At 40.7% G+C, this 13,766-nt stretch overlaps 1 long non-coding RNA gene across 5 annotated transcripts in view; it reads left to right on the top strand.

Annotated features, from left to right (window-relative positions):
- Window positions 1-4,252: 4,252 nt before the first annotated feature.
- The window catches only part of LOC126913529 (uncharacterized), a 143,813-nt gene continuing 134,299 nt past the window's right edge, over window positions 4,253-13,766 (top strand). For 2 of the 5 annotated variants that reach the window (XR_007709004.1, XR_007709000.1), the window contains exon 1: window positions 6,348-6,529. This is a non-coding gene — a long non-coding RNA (uncharacterized LOC126913529). Of the gene's footprint in view, window positions 4,640-6,278; window positions 6,530-13,766 lie in introns of those variants that run through there. The other 3 variants (XR_007708999.1, XR_007708995.1, XR_007709005.1) reach the window with 3 other exon arrangements.

The following is a 13,766-nucleotide window of genomic DNA, read 5'->3' as shown; positions in this document are numbered from 1 at the left end:
TGTTTCAAGGTTCAATTTTCTGGCACACTTCAATCTGCTGCCTGAACATATTCTGAGGGTTGGAAACATCATGTGGTTTGAATAAATAAAAACACCAAATTGCCTGCAGTGCATCTGTGCCCCCTTACTGTGCAGGTTAGCTGCTACTGTGCCATCAGCCTGACAATTTCAATCAAGTTTTTAATGGACTCCCGGGGCTTCCCCAGTTTTTGTTCAAGCAGGCCTAGCTCTTGTCTTCCCCAGACTGTTGCAAGGAAAAGCTTTATTTTGGCTTCTGATTATCCAGGAGTATAGTGACGGGAAAGAGAGAAAGTAGTCAGACAGTGCTGAAATACCAGGAAAAGATCTATCTTTAGAAGAACTGTATAACTTGCATTTTCTTTTGTCAGATTAGGAAATGCAAGTATAGAGCAGCCACAGATCAGACGTGTCTGTAATCTCTTCCAGGCTTTGACAGATTGATCCGTTTTAATTAAGACTATTGTGTTTAATTCATTTTGCGTTTACACCTGAAAGTGTTCACAAGCCTGTGCAGGTTTAGACTGCGAACTGTGGATTTTTTCAAAATATAATTGTTGGTCATTTAAAAAAAAAAAGTAAATATTGTGTAGGATTTTAATTTTCATTCCTGTTCAGGAAGTTTCCAAATCACCTCTTATGCTTACATTTTCAGCAGAGTTTTTTGTATTTCAAAACTTGTACTGAAGGAAGGGTGTTCCATAATACCATAACAGTTGCCACTTTGCAATAGTTGTGGGCTAATGTTCTCTTCTCTTCTAAATAAAATAAGACGTGATTATCTTTCAATGTTAGGTTTTTAACAGCAGCTGTGGTAACAATTGGTAAAGTACAGCAATATATATGGAATAGATGTTTTTATAATGAGAAAGGTATTCAGTATCTTCACTCTGTGTCCCTGAAGGAGTTACAAGTATTATTCCTCCAAACAGTAGGTGGAGACAAAGACCTAATGAATTTTATGTCTCCACAGACTGATTTTATGAGCTGTGCTAGGTCTGTCTCTGATTTTTGGTATTATTGAATTCCTTTATAAAAATAACAAATATCAAACAATTTTCTTCCAAGGGCTCTTAATTTACATTTAAATTAAGTGTAATAATCCTTTTTGCTGGCTACTATCAATAAACTGGTTCTTTCAAACAAAAGGTTGGATTAAGAGATTGAGGAGGTATCTGTGCAAGTGCAGATCTCTCTTAGGCCAAAAAATTCAGGTGGCAAAGCATGCCCAGGGTTGACTTCAAGTTTGAACATGTCTAGAAATTCCCAGTGGTGTGGGAGTTGGTACGAAGCGGAGTAGACATCTGTGCAGACAGTGAGATTGAGACGTGGTCTGCCTCTTTGTAAATGGAATTTGTACATGTGCATATGGTTATTTACATCAATCATCTGCATGTTTATAGGTAGGTGTTTGCATGCTTACAGCTTGTTTGGTGGCATGCATAACGTGGTGTTAACACCTCCTCCGCCTAAATTTAACTGAAATCTGACAATATAATTTGGAATCGTGAGAACAAATGCAGTGTAATCCATAAGGTGGGAGAAGTGGTTTTATTGGCATTTCAGAAGGAAAGTGGAGCTTGCAAGTTCCTCAAGTACATTGGTTGACAAATTCATGTAAGAAATAATCTGTGGATATATTTTTGGTTTCATCTTCTCCTTAATAGCGTTTGCACAGGACTGCCAGTTGCTTCTGACAGAGGAAGTCTCTGGCATACCCGTCATGCCCCGTGTGATGCGGTTGATTGAAATAGTTATGCCAGAGGTGGACTTCCTCGTGTATGACAGTGCAGGGTATGTTTCTCTCATTCTGTTGGATGCAAAGCAGGTTGCCTTAGGAAAGAAGACATGTTGGCTCAATCCCTCCATACTCAGATAAAGTTATGATTTGACATTGGCCCTTGTGATTACAAAGGTACATGGAAGGATTCACTCCTTCATTGGTCTCAAATACAGCTCAGATGAAGAGGCAATGAGCAGAATAGTTTTCCAAGATTAAGACAACACAGGCTTTGGGGCTGATAAAGTTGTGCAGTGTCAAAGCCTGTAGCAGTATCACATCTGTTCTGGTGAATTGGGTGTTTTTCAGGGTATCTGTCTGAATAAATCAAAATATTCTCCAGTAAACATTAGTGGGAAGCTGAGAATGGCATACAAGTGGGTGTATGGATCTTGCCACGAGTGTTACCCAGAGCCTGTCTTTCCAGTGTCATTCTCATTCAAATGAAGGCAAGGGGAATCTTGATTAGGAAGTCTGAACATCTCAACATCGCTTCAGCCCTCAAGGACAGAAGCAGCATTCAAATCTTTAAGTGCAATGTGGTGTTTTCCAATTTTGACCTACTGAGCTAATTGCAAGGGTCAAACAGAAATCCTGAGTTAGAGCATAAACGGCAATAATGACTGAACGTGCAGCCAGATGACAGCACTACTGCTTGAAGGATTGCTCTTATTGGTCTCACTTAAAGTTGAAGTTCACTAAAGTTTCTACTATGCTTTATTTTAAGAGCATAATTTAATTTAAAATGTCACGGTCTGTGTAATAAACTGAGTTAGATCATTAACAGATATAAACTATAATATTCCTGAGGCTCGTGGTGCTTCTTGCTGTAAATCCAGCACAAGGCATCTGCAGCTAGGAATGCTGCCAGGGCTGAGAGGCCAGGGCTGAGAGCTTTGGAGGAATAGGGTATGATGTATCCATCTGAACCTTGCCAGACCGAGGAAATAGGGTTTTGTGAGGAGTCCAGAGCCAAATGGGGATGGGTCATCTGATGGCCTGTTCTCTGGCTGTATCTACCTGCATCTACTCTTTGTCCACCAAATGATAATTTAAGGACGTACTCTCTAAATGAGTCCTGTGCAAGAGCATCCACAGTCAGTGCTCTTTCGGGCTGCAGCAGGACAGAGGGTGTTACATGAAGCAGGGGTGTATGTAGCTTTTGGACTGAACTTGTGAGATCCCAGCTTCCTCCCCTCCATCTACTTGCTGTGAGATTCTCCTTCTGGTGTTCCATGGCTCTCAAGGACAATATGTGGGGTCTATATCATACCTTTGCCTGCAACTGTGATCTGGCACTCCAGAAAGAACTTGTGAAAGCTTGCTGTGTTTTGCACACCACAGAAGCTGGGGGAGAGGAGGTTTTGGTGAGGTATGAATCTGGTCACAGGCTGAGTGGAGCTGGCAGGGTCCTCATGGACTCATGTGCTCAGTCCCTCTAAGTGACTGAGGGAAGTTGGAGCGTTACCTGGGGAGCAAAGTCTCTTGAACATGTAAATTTTTTTAAAGGGCGCCTAACTGTATTTCGGATAAATCTGTCCTCTTATCCATTGGTTTGTTTGATTTAGGTAAGAGAATAAGCTAATTATCGTGTATTCTTTCATTCTGCCTGTTGTCTTTGTGCAAATATTCAGTGTTTGGCCAGTCTGCTGAGACTCCATGCAAAGCTGTAAATCCTGGGGTTTTGAATTCCTATCTGCTGCAAAACAGGCATTAGCATTATTTTTTTTAGATGAACATACGGCTCTCAGTATGTATGATTTTCCAGCTCAAGCTGATGACCTGAAAAGACAGCCTTACAAATTATTAATTTGTAAGGCAATTCACCTCCTGGAGCTATTCACCTCCTTCTGGCCTGTGCGCTGGTCACAATGCATGGGGGAATGCAGTGAAGAAATATTTAGCCATACACTGCTTAAAATATATAAAGTAAAAAAAAAATAATTTCTATCTACCTACACTTCCAAACATAATGATAAAAGATAAGAATTTAAGTCCTTTTTTTTGTCTGTTTCTTATATATGAAGGTAGCTTTTATAGTTGGTTTTCTGGAATGAAGAAAATAACGGAAGCTATGCTCTTTGCATGTACTTGTTCATGCTTCTAATATTAATCTCATGATTCATAATGGAAGTTGCAACTAAAAAGTCAAAAAAACAATAGATGTAATGGAACTGTTGGAAATGTCTGATTAACTTCAATAGCATTTGTAGTATTTAAATGGCATTGCTTTCTATGTGTAATTAAATGAATAAATATTTCATACAAAAATGTAGAAATGGATCAATATAAATGTCATCCAATTTATTGGTTTTCTGTATATGAATTTTCCTTATGTTGCTCTATAAATGCGTGTACATAATTTATAAATTGTATTATTCATATTCTATACTAATAGCAAGCATAATTGATGAGAAAAAAAAAAACAAACAACAATATCAACTTGGTATATTTTGTTATCTTCTCACTAGTTCAAAAATGTCCTTGGAAGTGGAAGGATAATTAATGATGTGTAATCATTTAGTTTCATTTTTAAGGATGGCATGTGGATAATATCTGGTTGGCTTGAAACACGAAGCTGCTGTAGCCACAAACTTTAAGTGCTAATGGGCTGAATTATATGATTCAATTCGGAGAGGTATGAAGGGCTGCTAACCACAGAGCTAAGAAACCAGGATGGACAGAGCTTTTTGTTCCAGCGAATGGTTATGTGTTTTTGTTGGCTCTGCTCTTTCTGTTGGCTAACATTTAAAGGATGCTGACTACTATCCGAAAGGAAGAATGAAGTGTCAGAAGTGGCTGGAGGGAGACTTCTTTGAAAGTTTCTGAATTTGTGAGCCAGTAAGTAAGTGGGCAAATGTAGTGTTAACTTGGAAGGAAGTAAATTTCATTTGTGCGTGTTATTTTGTTCACAAAAAGCCAAATCCCGAGAGATACTGAGGATTAAGTGGTTTTTGATAAAACATTGTTTTGTAGAAGCAACTCTGGGTTGCCTTGGGTTTTCTTCTCTACATATGCACAAGATCCATCTCTTTCTTTGACAACTCTAGTTTTGCTCAAATTATTTATCAAAGTGCTTTGTAATGTCTGACTCAAACACACGTAACATTTGCCTAAAAAATGTGTTTTGGTAATGAAAGACTTTGCTTGAGGTCTCTGCTATTAAATCTTTGCTGAGGGGCAGGGAGAGGCTGTAAGTTTTTTGGCGAAGTTAATAAAATGTGTGGATTAGTGAAGTGCTGATTAGTGAGGTTCTATTGTAGACAGAAACATTCCTGCCTTAGCTGAAACCCAGATGGAAAGCTGCCCGCCTCAGATTGCGGAAAATGGTTTATGTTGCTGGTTTGCTGTAGTATGTTGCTGAGGTTGCAGCAAAGTGAATCTTACTAATGTCTTGAAGTGTAATTAACTCTGTTGTTCGATGTAAATATTTGAATTCTGCTCATTCAGTTTCTACAGGGGCCTGTTTAAAACAATTTTTACCAAAGAGCTCAAAGGCTAGTAGGAATGTGTGTGCATTAATAAACTTCTCTTTGTCCTGGACTTGATCCAGAGCTTACAGAGGGCAAATGGGAAGATCTCATCCTATCTGATATATTTACAGTAGAGCTCAGAGTGCTTGATCAAGGCTTCATTGTGCTGTCATTGTGCCTGGGGTTTAGTTTTGATATGAAACAGAGTGCAGGACATGGACACGACAGGCAAAAGGATCCAGAGTACTAGAAGGCTGAGGGAGAGAAAACTCATGGCATTGATCAGAAAAATAGTGGACTGTGGCATCCTCTTAACGTTACATTAAAATGATGGCTCTTTTTAAGGTGTAGAGCTTCCATTTTCATTCCCAAACATTGGCTTAAATGACCAGTAATAACGCTGGTCAAGAAAGACCCGACTCTGAGAAGTAAATGTTTATTTTGTTGTAATTGTAGTCATTTGGGAGTGGGAGGAAGTGTTTGCTGCTGAAAGTGTTGTTTTGTTTTGTTTTCAATCCTCATTTCTGAGATCTGCAATGCTTCTTTCTGAAATGGAGTGTGCTTCCTTTAGGAAATGTCAAATCGCTTCCAATGCATTTCACATTATATTCTTTGGGACTGGGCTCCCCAGTATGAATATTTTCATACTGCCTCCCAGACCAAAGACTCTGGTGAGTCCTGCCTGCTTAAGAAAGTAAAACTGAGGTAAGGTAAGAATGCAGCCATTCAGCAGCAGATCGTCAGCTTTCCTGGGCCTAAGCTATAACTCCCATACAATCCCCTGGCAATGTTTCCAAACGTAAATATCTCCTCTGCCAAAGGAGATTTTTTTTTTTGCTGGCATCTTGAATTTTCACCAGAAACAAATTTATTCAATTTATCTCTGACAAACTCTGTTTCTGAGCAGTTCTCCTCAGTTTCTGCAGCAGTGAGGACAAGCAGGATTCCGCGGTAATTGCGCAATGGGGGAAGCAGCACAGCCCAGACAGTGCCGGGAACTGAGAATCAGATTGTCATTATATTGCTGGCTTGCTCTAGTAATGGTCTTGGTAATCCACTTTACTGAATGTTAATTTTTATACCACCGTGCAATGTGCTATAATGATGACACGTCGTATGGATGTTGTCAATTTTATTATTTTCTGTGAAAGTACCTTAAGGCCCTTGGATCTTAAAGCACTAATTATTCTCACTGATGATATTATTCAAGATATTATTCAGCCTGGTCTTCAGATCACTGGCGAAGCTGCAGACAGAGGTAAGCAGCATATTGGAGTGGTTTGTCAGGGGCTTTGAAACTGCTTATGACTTAACTTTTCTAAAGATGTGTGCCCTGTGTCTGCAATGAAAATAATTAACAAAACCAAAGTCATGCATTGGTCTGGTGGTAACTCTGTAGCGTGGCATTTGCCGTAGTTTCTGGTCCTTAACTGCAAGTTTTTTCTCAAGTAGGTGTCCATAGAAATCGGGCTGTTGCAGCCCCTGAATGATGTTCATCATGGGGATGTGATTGTTTCCATTCTTCTTCACCCTAGCAGCAACCAAAGGAGCATGGGCAGGGCAGGCTGCAGGGAGCTGGCAGTAGCTGCAGCAGAGCAGCTTCCCTTCCTCCAGAAACCTATTGCTCACTTGTTAGTCACTGCTGCCTCTTCCTGGGTCTGGCTCAGAGGCTCTGCCTGCTGTGGGTGGGGTATGGCTAGCACACAGCAGGCAGAGATTTAACCTCTGCAAAGGGTGACGTGGACAGTACCTACATGGGAATGCCCCATCTAAAACATATAAAGGCCTGCAGTGGAAAAAGTTTTTTTTTTTTTTTGGTGGTTGTGTTTTTTGTTTGTTTGTAGTGTTTGATTTTGTTATTGTTCTTTTTTAAGACCAGGTAGATAAAGTTCATTTGGAAGAATTTCTGTCTGAACAGACAAGGTAGGCAAGAGGTGGGAGGCAGTGAGTCTTACTCTGTTTTACCAATTGGCTACTGAGGCATAGAGAAGGATATTACTTTCTTGATGACGCATGGAGTGAGGATAACAGTTCATTTTCCACATCATTCATCCCAGCACAGTAGTGTCCTTCCTCTCAAACTTCGAGTGAAACAAACCTTACCTTTAAACCTTTTTTTTTTCCACTAATAGAAAGTTAAACGGAGAAAGAGGATGAAAAGTGTGTTTAAGAGTATTTGTATGAACTGCAGTTTACTCTGTAGAGAGAGACTCCTGAGCTGTTCTGTTCTGCATCAGTTCTTAGTAGAGAAACAGCTAACTTGGTTGGAGGGAATATGTAGATATATGTGCTCAGGTAGTTCCTGTGTCACACCCACAGGGGGGCTTTGTGAAAGCAGTCTGAGTGAGTGCACCAATCCTTCTGGAAAATCACAGGATTAGGCCAATCTCCTTAAGGACGTGCAACTGCCCCTTCTGGTGTGTGCATGGCTGAAGAAACAAGGATACTTCTCTTCGGTTTGCACGTACACTATCTGTGGTTTTAAACCTTTGGGCACCTTGTCAAATAACTGCTGTTGACATAAACCATTGCTGCGCATCAGCGGCACGGAGAACAGGAGAGATCATTTCACTGTTAGTTCTTTGTGTCATGTCAAGCAAAGTAGAAATTGCTCATCCCGAAGAGAAGGAGATGGCAGAAGGAAGCTCACTTTAATGAGTGGTTGTTGTTTGGAATTGAGCATTAACAAAAATGTCTTTCATCTTGTTCCAAGGTGTCATTTGGAGTGCCTGGTACACAGTATGCCCTTGAGTTGCGTAACACTATATACCAACTCATTAATGGTTTATTTTTCGGAGCTATGCTCCTTCACTTGTAACACCTTTGGTGTGAGCTGCCAGAAGCATGAGGACTAATTTTTTTGAAGGCTCACAAACTGAGCCCTTAAGCACACAACTGGGGTGGTGTGTGTAAGTCTTGGCTTGTCCTGCCAGCCTGGCAGTGTCACCAGGCATACTGGTCAAAGTATTAAATGTTCTTGGTGGCTCTTTACTACTTTGGTGACAGCGAGTCAGCTTTATTTCCAGTTGAACGAGAAGAGCTTTGCCAAGCTAGCTTGGTTTAAGTCTGATCCAGAAAAGTGCTGACCCCAGGGCTCCGCTGAGGGGACCGATGGTGCAGTTCCCCCTGTGCCACTGAGTTGCTCTGAGCATTTCAAAAATCTCTCTCCATGATGCTTTCCCTCGATTGATTTTGCGTTTCAGCTGTAAGTTTTATTTGTAGCAGAGGCTGTTGTAGCATTGTAGACCCTGGATACAGGCGATGCCTTTGGGGAACCTGCACTGTAAATAGCTTCCCATTGGGCATCAATGCGAGCTACATTTGGCCAAGAATCAGGCTTGGTGCTAGTTCTTGTTTTCTCCGTGTTACTAGTGTTTCACGAGATGCAAAGCATTATAAACGTCATTTTATGGGACTGGCTAGAAGCCTTTGCTTTTCATATTAAATTACGTGGCTCATAACTTTTCAAGCTAAAGCATAAATTCAGCATCAGACTGAAGATGACTGCTTTTTTCCCATTGTAACTTTTTCAGGACAGTATGTGCAAAAAGAAAAATAATTCATTTTAGAGACACTCTGAAGAATAATCATGTGAGATTTTAAGGTTATATTGACTTCTGAGAATGCAATTTCTGGGTTAAGAATAAGGATCTTTGAAGTAGGAGTTTTCTGTAAGAGTGATTCATGAAGCTTTTTAGAGATGTGTATCACTGTATTAAGTGCGAGTTTTCAATGCATACTCTACCTCTGATCTATGTGGCTCCACATCCTGAGTGAGCATTTGTCTCCAAATCCCTGACAACTCTACCAAATTAATATATGTGCAGACCTAGTGAATATTGAATAAAAATAAAAAGCACTGTTGTAGTTTACAAACTGTGATCCTAGCCTGTTGCTTCTTGTGCTGCAGGCTACCTCTGGGCAACAAAAGCCACTGATCTTTTTATCAGACAGAAATGGCTGCACGTTGAAATTTTCTTAGAAAAATACCAGCAGCTAATTTAAGAGGAGGTGGGAACTGGAGGAGTGTAAATGTTGGAAAGATAACATTGGTTCTCCAGGAAACACAGAAGGGTCACCTGGAGGAAGGGAAAAAAACTTTAGGAAGAAGTGCTATGTCTATAAGAGCCTTCGATTACTTCAGAGTCTGACAAGATGTTGTCTTGTCTAATGTGGACAGTGCATTTCTAGCACCTTAATGGAGTTGTTGGAAATCCCATTTGGAATGAAAATTCCCATAATTTGGGGCAAACCACAATATTTCACACCTGCAGTGTTTGCTCTCTATTACCCCTCTGGGGGTGTTCTGTTGAATACAGAACCCAGTCATAATTTGTTTCTAATTATCAACAGATTCTGTGAAGTTCAGCAGTTCTCATGTGACTGTGGCCTATCACTAAAGCAACATTTTTTTTCACTGAATTAATGAAATTGAGAATGCATATAAGAGAAAAATGAGTGCTCTGAGTCCCAAGGCAAAAAAAAATCTGGAAAGCTAGGAATGCCAGGCTAGAAAACATGTCTTACGTGCCTTATTGCCACCTGGTGATGACACCAAGTTCACAGCAGTGAGACTGACTCCTCTGAGTTATTCTGTGTCATGTCCTTTTCTGTTTCCTTCAGTGAGTGTCCTCCGTGTGTGCAGCATTGTTGGCTGCTCCACGGTTGGTGCTCAGAGCAGATTCCTACTAAGACACACAGTACCCCTCTGTGTGAAGCTTACTTCTGTTCTTTTTATCTTTACCTCATGTATATAACTTCATGTGTGTGGGTGCTGTTTGGTTTGGTTTTGTTTTTAAATGAGGCCAGCTTGTCTCAGTAAATTAACCTACATCTAGGAACTGGACCACTGTGAGAATGTGGACTGCGAAGTGTACCAGTGGTATGACTGCAAAAGGGTTAAATCTGTCTTGTATGCCTTATAAACTTTTAACTTTGTATCTGTTTGTTGTGTGGTCTTCAGCCTTGGTTTACTAGTTCCTCTCTGCACCATAAAGGCGGGCATGTTACAAATGAAACAAGTACTCTGTTCACAAACATGCACGTTGGACTCTGCTGAAAAATGACTTTCTTGCCAGAGCATGAGAACTAGGGTTATTCCGAAATCAAATGATTAAAGCCTTACTTCAGCAGATGTGGCTTGAATCATTGGCCACAAATCTCTCCCTAATGCAAACAGCTAATGTGCCCTTTTCGGGAACACAAAGAAAGGGCAAGAGAGAGAAACAGATCAAAATTTTCTTCGAGCGCTGGCTTCAACATCTTGGGAGGTCTCCGAGGAAAAAGGACTGGGTTGACAAATAGATGTGAGAAGTGCTGAGAGCACCACGTCGTGCTGTTGGGGAATGTGTGGGTGTTTTCTTCATACCTTTGGAGCTGAGCTGCTGCCCCGTAGTAACACCAGCTGCTCCTGTTAGCCAAGGTGAAGCCATTGCTGGTCAGAACCTAACAGTGAGATCTCATCAGCCCGAGGTAAAGATCACTTTGTGCATTTATGCCTGATCCCTCACTGGCATTAGGCTGGCACTAGTCTTACTGTGCCAATTGTGCCCCAGTGTAAGCTGTTACAGTGCAATGTCTTATGCTAATATTACTTCACAAATCTGGCTTTGGTTTCAACTGATAGGAAAACAATTTTTCTTCTCTAAACTACTTGTTCTGAGATTTATTTATTTATTTATTTTTAATAAGGTCTCCAAAAATATATGTATGTATTTGATAGCAGTAGATGTATAATCCTACTACTAAAACAAACCAATAAGAAAAGAAAGGCACTGTCCCAGGACACAGCTCCAGTGGGCATAAATTGTCTGAAGTCACTGTGGTACCGTCACATTTTAGCTACAAAATCTGCTCTTTTGCAAGTTACAGTCCAAGTACGTGCCCTAACACCTCTGCAAGCAATACCTGGATACTCTTTGTTGTTGAAAACTATCACAGTACTCCCTGGGAACTGCAGGAACCCTTTCCTTGTCTATTCAAAAATTTCTGGGGGAGCAGCTAATTGTAGTTTGTGTGATGGCCGTGGAGCCCTGGGATGAATTCTGCAGTCAGATACAAACACAGCACAGCTATTAGCACGTTTGTCATACTCTGATCATTAGGGAACTGTAGAGAGAACCAGGGCAGAGGGAAAACCTGATATCTTCCTGAAGTTTGTTTTCTGTCGTTTCGGAGAATACTCAGACCACAGCAGAGATCAACCAAAAATATTTCTCATATTAGGACAGAGCAGTCTATTTTCCTCTCTTCTAACACAGCCCTCAGTCTGTTGCTCGTGGCCCTCTCCTTATCTTGTACATTCTCATGTTTCAAACCCAAACAAGTGTGACGATTTACCTGGTGCTTTCAGTTCCACAACATGCCCCTCCTGAATGTTGGTGCAAATCAATCATTTTCTAAAATACTTTAATTTTTTTGTCAGCTTCCTGTGTTTTACATCTGTTTTCAGCTTTAGGAAAGACATAAATCACAGATGTTTGTAGGTGATCTGGCTAGGAGGTGCTGTGTGATTGAGGAAGGCAGCCCCTGGCAAAACCAGGGCTGGGGAAGGTGGTCAGGGACACTTCTTAATGCAGTACGGAGAAGAAAAGCAAATTCCTTGGTACTAGGTGGTGGCAGGACCACCGAAGTGACACTGAAGCAATTAGCTAGAACTCAGTAATGCTGGGGGAAGATCTCAACTCACTGGGGTATGCCTGTTACATATTGATCAATTCTCTGTGCTTTCTTCTCGACTCCCATTCTAATCTTTCCTCCATTTCTATTTTTATCTATGTTACAGGACTTGCAACTTATTTGTTCAGATAAATATCATCACTTTCATCCCTGTGTTGCCTGATATGGGGCAATGTGGAGCCTAATATTACTTTAATCCATCAACAGCTGTAGTCTCAGACACAGTGGCTCACTTTTTGACTGTGAAAATCTGTCTATTTTCTGCCCAGTCTGTCCATTTTCTTGTTTTAAAATGAAAAAACACAAAGGACATTGGTAAATATGTGCTGCTGCACCAAGGGGGTCTGCGCTGCCGTGGTGCTCTGACAAGCTCAATGGAAAGCTGTTTGGTATTGAGCACTGCTTTTCGACATTTGCCCTAATAAAATAGGGTATTCAGGGCTCTCTGTAACTTGCAGCGTGATTTGATTCTGAATTCCAAGGACAGACAGACTGCATTTCCCCAGCAGTATAGCAGGATATTAATGTAAATTTAAATTTAATGTATTCACAGGTTCCTTTACTTGGCTAATGACGGAAAGTGACTTTTATTTTTTATATAAACAGGTATCTGGCCTTTAGAATTTTCAGCTCTTAAAGTTTCTTGTGAAATTGCATTTTTCTGAATCTGCATGAAAAATGGTAAAGGAACAGCAGACAGATCGGCTGGCACTGGCAAATTATTTTTTCTTTTAAATGACATTCTTGAGCCTACGTCTGCAAGGGTGTGAATCTTTTTTCAATCATATTGGTCTGACAGCAACTTCATCAGAGTTAGGTCTTAATCTTTGTTTTCAGCAGGTGAAAACTCCTTGCTTTGATTAAGGAAATGCTGCCATTTTCTCTTTGACATGCACTTATTGCTGTGTCAAGAAGGGTGGAAAACCACTGATGTCTCTGCTCTGCATTAAGGCCTGTTCTTATCCTCTGCAGTTACGATTCACCTTTCAAAAGCTAGAAACTTGTGGAGGCTGTGGTGCTTCCATTGGTTCTCTTCCAGAAGTTTGCCTCATGTTTGAGCATGCTCCTTACTCAGCTGCCAGGGCATGTTTGTAGAGCCGCTGACCTCTAAGAAAAGGGTTAAGAGTTTACAAATTTCATTTCACAGCCTTACCTTGTCCTCATTTGCAGTGAGGCCGGTATTACCATCTGGCTGGTAATCTTAGCCACAGCCAGCCGAGAGAATGCAATTCTCAAACGTAAATACAGCCGGGGAGGGATGTTAACCTAACCTCTGTTTTCATTCTCTGTTTTCGACCCATTGTTTCAGTACCTCAGGAGATGCTTTGGAGAGAGATTTTCAGGAATACCTGGGATGGCCAATTAGCTGACATTCCTTCTCCCAGACTGAGCCCTTCGTGTATTACAAATAGGTACTCTCCATCTTGAGAGATAAAGTATTTATTTCCAATCACTTGTCAGCTTTAAAGAGCTCATGTTGCAAGTTATCCCTCTGTTTAGGCTAAACTTCAGCTCCTTCTACCTATTTGAAAATAAATTTGTAGCTACAACTGTGTATTGATGACCCTCACATCCTGTTGTAAGCTGCTGTGAAACTCCCTTTCATAGGAGGCTGCAATTCAACCTTTTTCAGGTCCTGCATGGTTTTATAAAATGCTTTGGGTTGGTGCAGCTGTGTAAACTAGGATTTTTGCCTGTGCATCTTAACAGAGTTTCTTTATTTATTGCTAATTCTGGGCACATAACATAAATATACTGTTGTTTTTAGTGAGATGTGGGCTCTGTGGATTTCAGATTGACATACAGGTTTCTCTCCT

This window comes from Cygnus atratus, chromosome 18, assembly GCF_013377495.2.
Source record: "Cygnus atratus isolate AKBS03 ecotype Queensland, Australia chromosome 18, CAtr_DNAZoo_HiC_assembly, whole genome shotgun sequence".
Lineage (NCBI taxonomy): Eukaryota > Metazoa > Chordata > Aves > Anseriformes > Anatidae > Cygnus > Cygnus atratus.
This window is presented reverse-complemented; position numbering and strand designations above follow the sequence as displayed.